Consider the following 12,813-nt stretch of genomic DNA (forward strand, 5'->3'; position numbering starts at 1 on the left):
GACCACTGTTGTAGTGAATAAAAGATTTTTTTTTCTAAAACTTTGGTCAGTTGGAGGAATTTCAAAAGTTTTCATTAGCCCAAGGCGATTTAAGTTTGGCCTAGTGCAGTGTTACTGTGAGAAAGATATATTTCCCAACAAGAGGAATCTTTTCCCCCATTCAGTTGAGTCACTCAATGACAGGAAGCTCTTTTGAGATCCAGGAAAGGAAGAAAGCCTAATCGCCCCCTTGTGAAAATGTAAGACAATTGTTGATGATCTGGCAGCACTTTGAGAACCCTGGGCGTAGTCATGTTGCGTGCTTGTGGATTTCTTGTCTGTCTCTTTGATAAAAACCAAAACAAAACATTCATGCTTTTCTCTGCGAGCCTCAAAGGTATGAGATTTGATTTGGGTCATATACGTATATAAAGTAATGGGCTTTTTCCAGCCAAGGTGTTGTTGACGTGCATGGTAAAACAATGGTAAGACACTTGTTTGCACATTAATACAAGAGAAAAATATTTTGCCTTCAGAGCAATAATAAGATCCGTTTTGATTGACACTGTCAGATAATTATTAATTGAGCAATATGGAGTGAATTGAGGTCATGGATCACAATGGTGTAGAATGCCACCACCCACTGAAATTAATTTTTGTCATTTAAATATTTCACTTTGCATTTTACATGAGTGTAAAAATATTACACACCTATGATTGTGTGCACTTTGCCACCACTGAGCTAGAACCTCTTTCCATCCCATCTCAACCTTCTCAGATGACTTCTGGGGAAAACCCACACAAGCACTGGAAGAACGCACAAACACCTCACAGGAAGGTCTGAACAGAGATTCAAACCCCAAACTTGGAAGACAGATGTTCTAAGCACTACCACTGTTGCCCCAGTACACATACTAAAATAAATAATAAATAAAAAAAAATAATTAACACATCCCACAAGGGACACAAACAGGGATGTAAAACAGATAATCTTTTTATTTATTGTATAATTTTTGTATTGAATTACATATTTACTTTGACATATTTAGACACTAAAAGGAGGAACGTTACATTTTTCTGATACTTTGTCAGAAACAGATCACTGTATACACTCACATGAAAGTCACTTAAATTATCTTGCCTTTATGGTACCCATACAGTTTTGAACAAACGTTTTGTTGTTTCACTAAACAACTTGGAAGTGGTAAGACTTCCATGTTTGGGTTTTTTGAGCTTACCATAGCATTTGCACTTGTGCAATGTTTTTTTAGCTTAAAAAATAGATGCTAATAATTATTCATGTGATCCATTTCGTTGTTGAGAAATCATATCAAATTAATGTAATGATGATCTTACCATTACAGTCGTGCTTATTACACATTGGGATAGCAAGGATGAAAGAGACGTTTAATTAAAATGACCACAAAATTGAGCACAACAAAACTGAGCACTGTTAAATATCACATTGTGCGTAAAATTGCAGCAACTTGTAAAAACAGATGTTCCCTCACAGATGTTAGTACAGGGCTTAAATCATGCGAGAACATTACAGCAATCAAGTATTGGGCAACCACCAAGAGCGTGTCAACACACATCTTGGCAAAATACAGCATTGTTTGACTACGGATACCAAACGTGGTTGTCACTGATTACATCCACATGTTCACAATAAAACATTAATTTTATGCTTACACCTTCAAATATCCAACAGATCACACAAGATGTGGATTTATTTTTACATCAGTAGGGCAAATGAGCATAAAGCCTTTATGTCTGGGGAGTCACAAACAACATGCAGCAACAAGGCCAGAGCAGTAAAATCATACATACATGTCAACTTGTACTTTTTCCCCGTATTTTATACATTTTTTTTATCATTTCAAATTGTGTGCACCATTTAACAATTTTTCTACGGGAAAAAAAATAAATAAAAACTTGTTTTTTGTTGGACCGATCTCGTCTTTCCCATTTCGTCTCTAATCCGGAGCGTCCTATAGCGATTCCGACTGCAAACTTCGGCCGACTTTTACGAGCAAAGCTCCTGAAAACGGGGCGCCCCCCCCTATTGAGCGATAAACACTGTGTAAGATTCTACATAGAAATGTCCGTTCCGTTTCCCCCACCTCTCCCGCTGAGCGATAAATACCGTGTAAGATTATATATAGATACTGTGTAAGATTATATACAGAAATGTACGGGCAAATTACAACTTTTGTAAGATTCAGCATAGCCCGGGGTTGACAGGTATGATCATAGCATCATAAAAATTTGGCATTCCGTCTTGTTTTAAATGGAACACAATAGAAGTGTGATGGGACAATTGTTATTCAGTATTTGAGTAACTATCATTTAACAAAACCATTATTGAACTTGAAAATTAAATCAGTTTATTAAGATCTAATTACAGTACTTGCACTCCATTTTCTTCTTGTGCATAAAAACGCTCAAAACCTGAATTATAGAGCTGGGCATACCGCCTATGTGACGGACCGGTCCGCCTATGACGGACGCCCATTTTGTACGCGGTAAACGATAGACGGGAAACTTTAAAGAATAGTCGGACTGAGCACAGTCGGAAGCCAATTTTTTTCCGTTTATGTAATAGTCTATTTTTTCCTTGAGTCCTCCTGCTGTGTCACGCTGCTACTCTTTGGTCCTCTACGGCACTTTCCATCACCGAAGCATGACAGAATGACCCGACCACAAAGGGACCCAGAAGGCCAATATCCCCAATGGCTGCCCCCCATGCCCATGACAGATTTTCGTTGGCTGCAGGCCCCCTCCGCGTTGGAGTCTTGGCTGCTGCAGTCTCCTACTGAGCCAGATTCTCATCGTCTGCAGTCTCCTTCCGAACCGGATTCTCGTCGGCTGCAGTCCCCGTCCGAGCCGGATTCTCATCGGCAGCAGTCTTCCGACGGCTCCTCGACAGCCGAATCCGCCTACTAAAGACTCCTCGACCGCTGCCAACACCAGTCTGGCCTCCGGGATGACCGCTGTCGGCCTCTGATTGGCGGGCTCTGGACCCACCTCCTGGCCCCCTCCCGCCAACCCTTTCTTGTGGGATACTTTTTTTTGTTTTGCTTTGGACGTCCGTGCCTTGAAGGGGCGGTGCTAGTGGTAGTCTGTCGAAGTAGGTAGTAAGAGACTCTAACGGAAGCCTGTTTAAAATAATAGTCGGACCAGCCAAAAGGCGATTACTATTTAGTCTAGCCAGACAAAATGGCGGATAAAAGGACAATGGAAGGGTAGCCTTGTAGGTGGAATCCGATAAATGGACCGGAAATTTTTTGTAAAACGCCTAACTGTGCTAAATTGACTCCTGATCTGTACAAACTAAGGTGAGAACTATTGTAAATATATAAGAAAGAATGTTAGAAGGTGACATGTCCTGGGACTCTAGTTGTGACCCTAAACTGAGCGGTCACAGCATTTTTACCACTTACACAATATCCTCAGTAATAGTGATGAATTCTAAATTGATACCACTCTGGGACTGTCAATATGTTTTTTTCAGTTTCACGAAACACAGGATAAGGTGTTAATTCCTTTGTGTTGGCACATACTTGAGAGTGTATGTTGTTGAGTGATGACTGGTGGAATGGTCAATGGACGAGTTTAAATTTTGGACGCATCATCAGTAGTGTCACCGTGGCTCATTGGGCGTTTTGCGTTAGACGCCCTCTCCAGGGGATACCAGCCACAGGATGATCAGTCCTAGGCTTGCATCAGTCCCAATTTGTCATGAGAGTTGCTTGTTGTTGAACAGCAGACTTCTCATGGAACTATGTCTGGCAGGGGCGTCCTTTTCCCTGAGTCAAGCCTAGGCTGACCTCATAACTCCTGACTTACTACTTGGGGGCCCAGCAGGGGTCTTTCCTCCTCATGAACAGCCATTGGCTGCCTCTTTCAGCTGCCTCCAATGCAGCCTTGATGGCTGTGCGCAGGCTTTGGCCTCGGAGTTTGGTGGTAGATCTTGCCACAAAGCCTCTGCAGCCCACCTCTACTGGGTGGACCTCAGTATTCCAGCCACGAAGTTGTGCTTCAGCAGCAAGCTCTGCATAGCGAAGGTGTTTTCGCTCGTAAGCCTCCTCCACTGAGTCCTCCCAGGGTATTGATAGTTCAACGATGAACACCTTTTTTTGTAAAGGAGACCAGAGTATCAAGTCCGGTCTCAGGGTGGCAATGGCGATTTCTGGAGGAAATGCAATCTGCCGGCCCAGATCAATCAGCATCCTCCTGTTTGGGCCAATCGTAGCTGGCCTCACTCAGATGGCATGGAGCCACCCCTGACTACCTTAGTCCCTTCGCGGACAAAGGTACTGCCTGTTGGTGGTTGGCCGTTGGTGGTTGGCCGCTGGTGGTGGTAGTGAGTTGATGGCAGCTCTTTTGTCCTCCAGGGTGGATGCAAGGGTCTTTAGGACTTGGTTGTGACGTCTTGTGTAAGGTCCTTGTGTGGGACTGGTTTTACACCCTGTGAGAATGTGCCTGTGGGTGGCTGGCATGGAGCAAAGGGCACACGCCGGGTCTTCACCGAACCTCTGAAGATTAGCCGGTGATGGAACGACGTCATATGTAGCCCTGATAACAAAGCTCAACTGCCTCGCCTCCATAGCCCACATGTCGTTCCAGCTGATCTTCCTCCTCTCCACACTGTCCCATCTCATCCAATGACCCTGTTTGCTCAGAGATACTGCCTTGGCCCATCTTGCAGCCTCCTCCTGGTGGCGTACCTCATCCACCACCATCTTCCTCCGTTCTGATGCTGTGGCCTTACTCCAAACTGAACGGATAGATGTTATCCTAAAGCCTCCTCTTCCTTGCTGGACATAGCCCACAATGTCAGCATGCCTGAGGGCTGCTGCTGCTTCTTCCACTGTTTTGGCTGGTCTCTGTTGCCAGGGTTGGTGCATTGTAGCTCACTACTACATCTCTGGATTCATTCAGTGTCATCTGGAGTCTTATTTTTGCACACTTGAACTCCTCTGTGAGACTGGTGAGGGGCAGTTTAAGGACACCATCTCCGTAGAGGCCTATGGATGTAAGGCATCCATGGAACTCCAAGCCATTTTTTTATGTAGCCTGTGACTCCCCTTTCCAACTTCTGCACGGTTGAGATTGGGAACTCATAAACTGCAAGGGGCCACAGCATCCCGGCTAGGTGTCCAAACTGCAGGCACCAGGCCTTTAACTTCCCACGCAGTTGGCTGTTATCAATGGCCTGTAGGCCACTGCTGATATCCTTACGCAGTTGTTGCACCTGATCTTTGTCCTTCAGGCTTGCATCATACCACCTTCCAAAGCTCTTTACAGGCTGCTCAGGCTGCTTCTTCCGTGACAGTGGTCCTGATGTACTGGAAGCTGTGGTTTGGATCCAGTTGCTGTTCTTCATTCGACTGATTTGACTCATTTTGTAGAAAGTAATCAATGTGAGGCCTCTGTCTCTCTTCTCTCAAACAGTTTTTTCCCCAGTGAACTCTCAACCCGTGATGTGATGTAATGCTCCTCCAACCACAGGGACATATCTGCAGTTTTTTTATGTGATTTTACTCATAGTCGTTTCCGGTCCAGGGTCTGCCAGCTGATGAGTCATCTTCCGCCCCCGCTCTCGCAGACTCTAGGGGTGTTCTTTTCTGTCGTTTCCTCGTAGCTATAGTGGGTGCTTCCATCACATGCGAAAGCATGGGAAGCTACAAGCATGGGAAGCTAGCCCATGTCATGTTTGGTCTGTGTTGGTTTGGTTTTTTTTTGGTTTTGTGTTCTCAGTGTTTCTGTGGCTGTCTCGTCAGTGATTATTGTATCCACCTGTGGCCAATCAGCTCCCTCCTACCTTGTGTCTCTTGTCCAGGTGTTTCTCGTTGTCTCGTCAGTGTGCTTGTATTTAAAGGGACACTTGGATGAGCGTAACATCGGCACTTATATAATAGCTTTGCATGTACAAATGACATCAGTACTAAAATGTTCCGCCCAAAAGACTCTGTAGTGATTTAAGGGCTTTTTTTGTGATTAGATTTACGACAAATTGCCCCGCCCCTTTTTGGGGCTGGGCTTGTTATTTTTTCATTCTCAGCGTCACGGGAGGGAGGCAAGCGTGGTAATTTTGCTCGCTTTGTCAATTCTGTTGTCTAAAACGGCGAGCGATCGCCACCACAATGCAAATGCACATTACTACTCTTGTCCACTTCAACCTGTGAAAGTATAAAAGTGTCCTGCACAATAGTTTGGATCTATTGACAAAAACCGTGATCACCTCCACAAAATCAAAAATACCGTGGTGATTGCTTCTCTACTTACACAGGCTGAAGCGAACAAGAGCATAAATGCGCACATAAACCCCAACTGCTTATATTTCGGACATTTAGCGACCCTAAACTCGTGTCAACTCTCAGGAGGCAGACGGCGACTGGCAGTGGGCAAGCAATCGGGAAGCAATGTGCGCTCGTCCCAGCATAAATATATGTAGGTCTGCTCACTTCCACATTTCCTCATTCTCATATAAATCAACCACGGAAAGGTTAATCGATTTTGATATGTTGAAGTGATTATTAGCAGGGATGTCCACATAAATTTTGGTGCCAATTGATCACCGTTTTTGGACGTTATAAGCAATGAAAGTACAATGATTTCCAATGGAGAGTTTGTAATCGGTTCCTCCAGTAACTCCGACCGAACAAGGATAGAACGGTAGGGGGCACGGCCATTCTCCTCATTAACAAGGGCCGTTATTCATGGAGTCACTTATTTCCTAATTTCTGCCAAATTTACTGATAAAATCGTAAATGACAACTCTTTTCATTTTCCTGATCAAAAAATATATAAAATGAACTTGTTAGTGAAAACATGGCCATCCCGGCCCAACCATCCCTTTAAGTTGCTAGTTTTTGTTCAGTCCTTGTCGGGTCATTGTCGCGTAGTTGCTGTTGTCGTCGCTGTTGTCGTCCTTGTTGTTGTTACTGTTTAGAACTGAGCTACCTGTTGTTAAGCCTTGTCACCACGCCAAGCCTCCGAACCACGCCGAACAAAGCATCGTCACCACGCCAAGCCAGGTCTTGCACGTCAAGCCTTCACACCAAGCCGAACCTCTTCACCACACCAAGCCAAGCCAAGCCTCGTTACCACGCCAAACATCAATACCCGGTCAAATGTGGTTTCAGTTCATTAAAATCCCATAAACTGTGCTCCTGCCTCGCCTCCCTGCATTTGGGTCCTTCCCGTCTTGCATCATGCCGAATCGTGACAGAATGACCTGACCAGCACCGGACCCAGCCAGAGGCGGGCATCGACGGGCTTCACACCACCAACCTGTAAGCAGCCCCACTCAGCCTGCCAGCCAACCCCAAACCCTTCGTGGAGGTACCCGTTTTTTCTCGTCGTCTGTTTCCCCCATTTCGTCCATTCACAGTATGTACGATTATCCCACTATTCTATCCCCTCATGTTTTCTTAGACTCAGATTTTGATTTAGAACCTGACCCAGACACCAATTTTTGTTTCCCGTCACCCAGTCAGCTTTTGTCACATTATTTTTCCGATGAGTCCGTCCCTGAATCCCCCTCATCAAACCCTTACTTGGGTACTCGATTGGCCATCTACCATGGGCCTCCACGGTGTGGCCAGCGACGCCGACCAGGTGGGGGTTCAACTCCTTTTTGTGAACACCGCTCTCTTCTGCACCCCGAGCCACCTCGTTCACCGCCATCTTCGTCACCTCGGCCATAGTCTGTTTCCGCACCTCGTCCCAAATCACCAGATTGATGTAGTCCACGTTCCCCGGTACCAGTAATCTCGGTCCCTTGTGTTTCCGGTTCTTCCTAACCTCTATGGCGGCAGGCTGATGGGGTTCCGCTCCTCATTCCCACCTCGGCTCCTGCTCAGCTGCAGTCCCCCTCCGCGCCGGCTCCTCAGCAGCTGCAGTGCCCTTCCGCGCCGGCACATTCACACAAATCTGTGTAGTGTATAGTCACACAAGTGTGTGCATATTACCTCTGTGTTACCTCTGACTGCCTCTGCAGTTCACCTGACAGCTGTATGATTTTATGAAGTTAAAAGCTGAAACTCTCGGTCAGAGAGCTGATAAAAGAGCAGCGCTGTCCTCTAGTGGTGATCTGATATTGATCACTGGTGACAATGACCAAATAAACTAGTGCAGAAATGTTCAAACTTTTCAGAAAAAGGGAAGGAAGAGGAGGGCCCATTGTGTTTATGAAACATGCTCAAACCAATTCAATATGCTGAGGTCAACATGTGCATCAGTTAAAAATATAAAAGGAAAACGGGTAGGGGGGGAAAAGAAACAATGAAAGCTAACCTTTTGTACATCATGAGTCGAGTAACTGTTGAATTATATCTGTCTCATAATTTCCCCCCTTAACACTTCTTGTGTTTAAAACACAAAACAAAACAAAAACAAAACAAGATCATGTCAAAACATGGTCCGCCAGTAGGTGTCTCTATCTAAGCGGTCTACCTGAGCATTGGCACAGAAACTCAAATGTAAGAGGAATAATGTCTTCATATGAGATTTATCATAAAAAAAAAAAAAAATAAATAAAACATTTAAAAAAAGGAAGCTTTGGTAGAAGGTTACATTGTAAGTGTGCTCTTCTGTTCAGCAACCAGATTGTCATTAAACCGTGATGGTCTTTAAAGGTCAACATGGCTGACTGTAAAGGAAAAGGTCAAAACTAGCATAACCTCTGAGTGATTTTTTTATTTATTCATTCATTTTACACAAAGCATTTCTTTATGTAATACTCAACAAAAATGAATTTGCTCTGTCAGTTTATAAAATCAATTCCTTTCTACAGTAATGAATGTATACTCCCATGTTTGTGTGTCTGCAAGTGCACGTATGCATGTTTCTGCATTTATGACCTTGCCACCCACATTTGGATAATGGATGTAATTACAAGTGGTCACTGTTGCAAGTCGTTCTTGAAAATGTCACATGGTCCTGGCAGGTCACTAACTTTCTCCTTCAGTATACTAATTATACTAATTACAGCTCATGGCAAATGTGCTTACTTTGAATGAATTAGATGTGGCAGTATTTTAAACATTTTTAGAGCACATGTTCAAATGATCATAAAATATTTTATCAGAGCGTCCATGTCCTTTAAATGACAAGTATATTATCACGTCATTAAGGACTACATGGCAGCTAAATGCCAAAGTCAAGCTGCTCAACTTTCAAAGTCATCACACTGCTGTAATCATTAGTCTTTAGTCTCCAGTTTACTTTCAATATGGCTGAGTGCCAACAGTAGGTCACCATTACAAGATCACTAACTAGGTGGAGACCCAGCAAAGGAAATAATAGTATAAAATGTGCTGTCAATATCATTAAGATAGAGACCTGAGACCTTTTTTTTGAGAGTGGATAAAACATGAAAACAAAACAAACATTGATTAGCCTATGCAGTGGACAGTCAGCAATATATATATATATATATATATATATATCCATCCATCCATTATCTGTACCGCTTCTCCTCACAAGGGTCGCGGGGCGTGCTGGAGCCTATCCCAGCTGTCTTTGGGCAGTAGGCGGGGGACACCCTGAACTGGTTGCCAGCCAATCGCAGGGCACACAGAGACAAACATCCGCACTCACAATCACACCTAGGGCCAATTTAGAGTATCCAATCAACTTACCATGCATGTTTTTGGAATGTGGGAGGAAACCGGAGTGCCCGGAGAAAACCCACGCAGGCACGGGGAGAACATGCAAACTCCACACAGGGAGGCCGGAGCCGGGATCGAACCCGCGACCTCTGAACTGTGAGGCGGACGTGCTAACCCGTCGACCACCGTGCCGATATATATATATATATATATATATATATATATATATATATATATATATATATATATATATATATATATATATATATATATATATATATATATATATATTTTTTTTTTTAGGGATGTAAAGAATTCACTTAAGCCCTGATTTGATTCGATTTAGAGTTTCAGTTCCCGATTATCGATTCGAATTAAAAAAAAAAAATCGCTATCATGCTTATCTCTGTGCGCTGCAGCCATTCGCAAATGCAATACACGATGATGTCTGGCGCAAGCGTGTCAAGTAGAGCTGCCACAAACTATTATTTTGCTAGTCGGCAAATCACCAATAGTAGTGCTGCGTTGTACTAATACTATGAAAATACCTATAATTACAAAAAAATACTTGTAAAAGTATTCCACATTTTTGGGGACCAATCCTTTTTTTTAAATGTAGAGGACAGTGAAATTGAATGAGTAAAATTAGGGAGAAGCACAGTGCTAAATGAAACTAAACCAAAAACTCATATTGGTTTTTACTTATCCTTAATCCAAAACGTTTTGTTTTGCTTCTTTAGTATGCATAATTTATTCTACACATATAATTACAAAAAAATACTTGGGTGGGGCTCGTTGGCGAGCGCCTGGTGGCCGGGCCTGTGCCCATGGCGCCCGGCCGGGCTCAGCCCGAAAAGACAACGTGGGTCCCCCCTTTCCATGGGCTCACCATTGGTGGGAGGGGCCAAAGGGGTTGGACGCCATGTGAGCTGGGCGGCGGTTATAGGCCGGGACCTTGGCGGTCCGATCCCCGGCAACAGAAACTGTCTCTTGGGACATGGAATGTCACCTCTCTGGCAGAGAAGGAGCCCGAGCTGGTGTGTGAGGCTGAGAAGTTTGGACTAGATTTAGTCAGGCTCACCTCCACACACAGCTTGGGCTCTGCTACCAGTCCTTTCGAGAGGGGTTGGACACTCTCTTCCACTCTGGAGTTGCCCAAGGTGAGAGGCTTGGCAGAAAGACAAAACTAGACAGCTACACATTAGGTGCCTGACTGAGGCCGAGTACATGTACCTGCGACCACACCTTATTGGCTGTGGTTCAGTCAGGCACTTATAGTGTTATCTAGTTTTGTCTCCATATTCAACTTGGAGATGTCACTTTAAAATATTTCTAGCGGAGAATGTGGAGCCTGGGCCGCATGGATAAGAATAGGTATGGTGGATTTATGGAATTAATGAGTTTTCTCCCCCAAATTACAGACATACCTGACAGTGCAACTACTCGTAGGTCATCTTAAGAAGGAGTGACAGGGTAGTGGACAGGTTACAGAAAATGGCTTCTTCAATGACGTGTGATGATTTTTATGGCATGAGTTCAATCACCAATTATTTACGATCCATCGAGTAGCTGATCCGCTTATCCTCACAAGGGTTGCGAGCGTGCTGGAGCCTATCCCAGCTATCTTTGGGCAGCAGGCGGGGTACACCCTGAACTGGTTGCCAGCCAATCGCAGGGTATACAAAGACAAATAACCATTCACATTCACAATCATACCTAAGGACAATTTAGAGTGTTCAATTAACCTACCATGCATGTTTTTGGAATGTGGGAGGAAACCGGAGTTCCCGGAGAAAACCCACTCAGGCACGGGGAGAACATGCAAACTCCATACAGGAAGGCTGGGGCCGGATTCGAACCCACGGCCTCTAACCAGTCAACCGCCGTGCCGCCTAATCGTTTACTCTTGGCTTAATTTAAAAAAAAAAAAAAATCCTTTCTTAATTTAAATGTCATGACAATTTAGTTAAAATTCAATTCAACTGTATTCATTTCATACAGCAAATCAGAACAACTGCAGCTGTAAGAAAGTGCTGTACATAAATGATAAAAAGAAAATAATTAAAATAATCATACAATCATAACTAAGTAAATGTTATCTTCTAATTAAAATATATAACTGCCTTGACATAAAGCATAAAAGAGGTGCGTTTTATTCCCTCTCATTGCACGTTGCGCAAACAGACTAATACCAACATATGATAATATTATGGCTGTCATTTAATTTTGTTGACCCCCCTCAACCGCAACCACCCCCCGGCAAAAACTCACCACACTGACGGTGTCCATGCACGCTTTGGCAGCATTATTGCTGGCCGTCACTCTTCACGGGTTTAGGCTGTCTTACTGCCTTCAAACACCACACATTTATCGACCCAGCTTTCCCCCATCCTGCAGAATCTTTGCTAGCTGCCCCTCACTCTGCATGACGACATCTCGACTGGCCTGCAGAAGCTCTTTGATGCTGGTGTCATCAAACAGGTCAATGTCCTTTGATCTCAAACTTCAAATCCCAGAACTTAGGATGGCTAACCTAATGCTGATCCCCCACAAATGAAAGATTGCTGCTCAATTCTATGGCTCTGTTGTATTCTCCAAACTCACCCTGTGCCAAGATAACCTGCAGGTTCCATTCCCCGACATAGTTGTACCATCGCAGCCTTTGTAAGCCTTCACTACAAATGCATGACTTTTGACCTCAGCTCCATCCCTCTGGATGACCATTGTGGTACACGTGGTGACAACCATCTGACGTGATTAATGAATCTACATGTTATTCAATGTACTGGCCAGCACAGCCTCACAATGAACTGGTCTGGGGAAAATGCATCCCTGCAGCACCTGCCATTAAATTTGTGGGCTGACTGCTTGCAGCCTGAGCCCACTACATTCAAATGTAGACCCTGTTTTGCCTACCAGAGCCCTCGTGCCCAGCGCAGCCATCCTCCGTCTTGGGGATAATAGCCTACTACTTAGGTTTCCTTCCCCTCTACTCCAATACCACCAAAACAGGAGAGCACTATTATGTAGTATATTGTATCTGCATTCTTCATTGCCCTCCTCACTTTCCTGGGTAGAGCCCATGTTTGTGACACTGCAACTGGGACTATCCTGTCCCAACCACAACATGGGACTGCTTGCCCATCGGCGTTGCTATCAAGATTACTATAACTTTGGCTAAAAGTACTCAGTTGGGGAGAGGGCATGTGAATGG

This window comes from Filicampus tigris, chromosome 3, assembly GCF_054856515.1.
Source record: "Filicampus tigris isolate MCC_2025a chromosome 3, RoL_Ftig_1.0, whole genome shotgun sequence".
Taxonomy (NCBI): Eukaryota; Metazoa; Chordata; class Actinopteri; order Syngnathiformes; family Syngnathidae; genus Filicampus; species Filicampus tigris.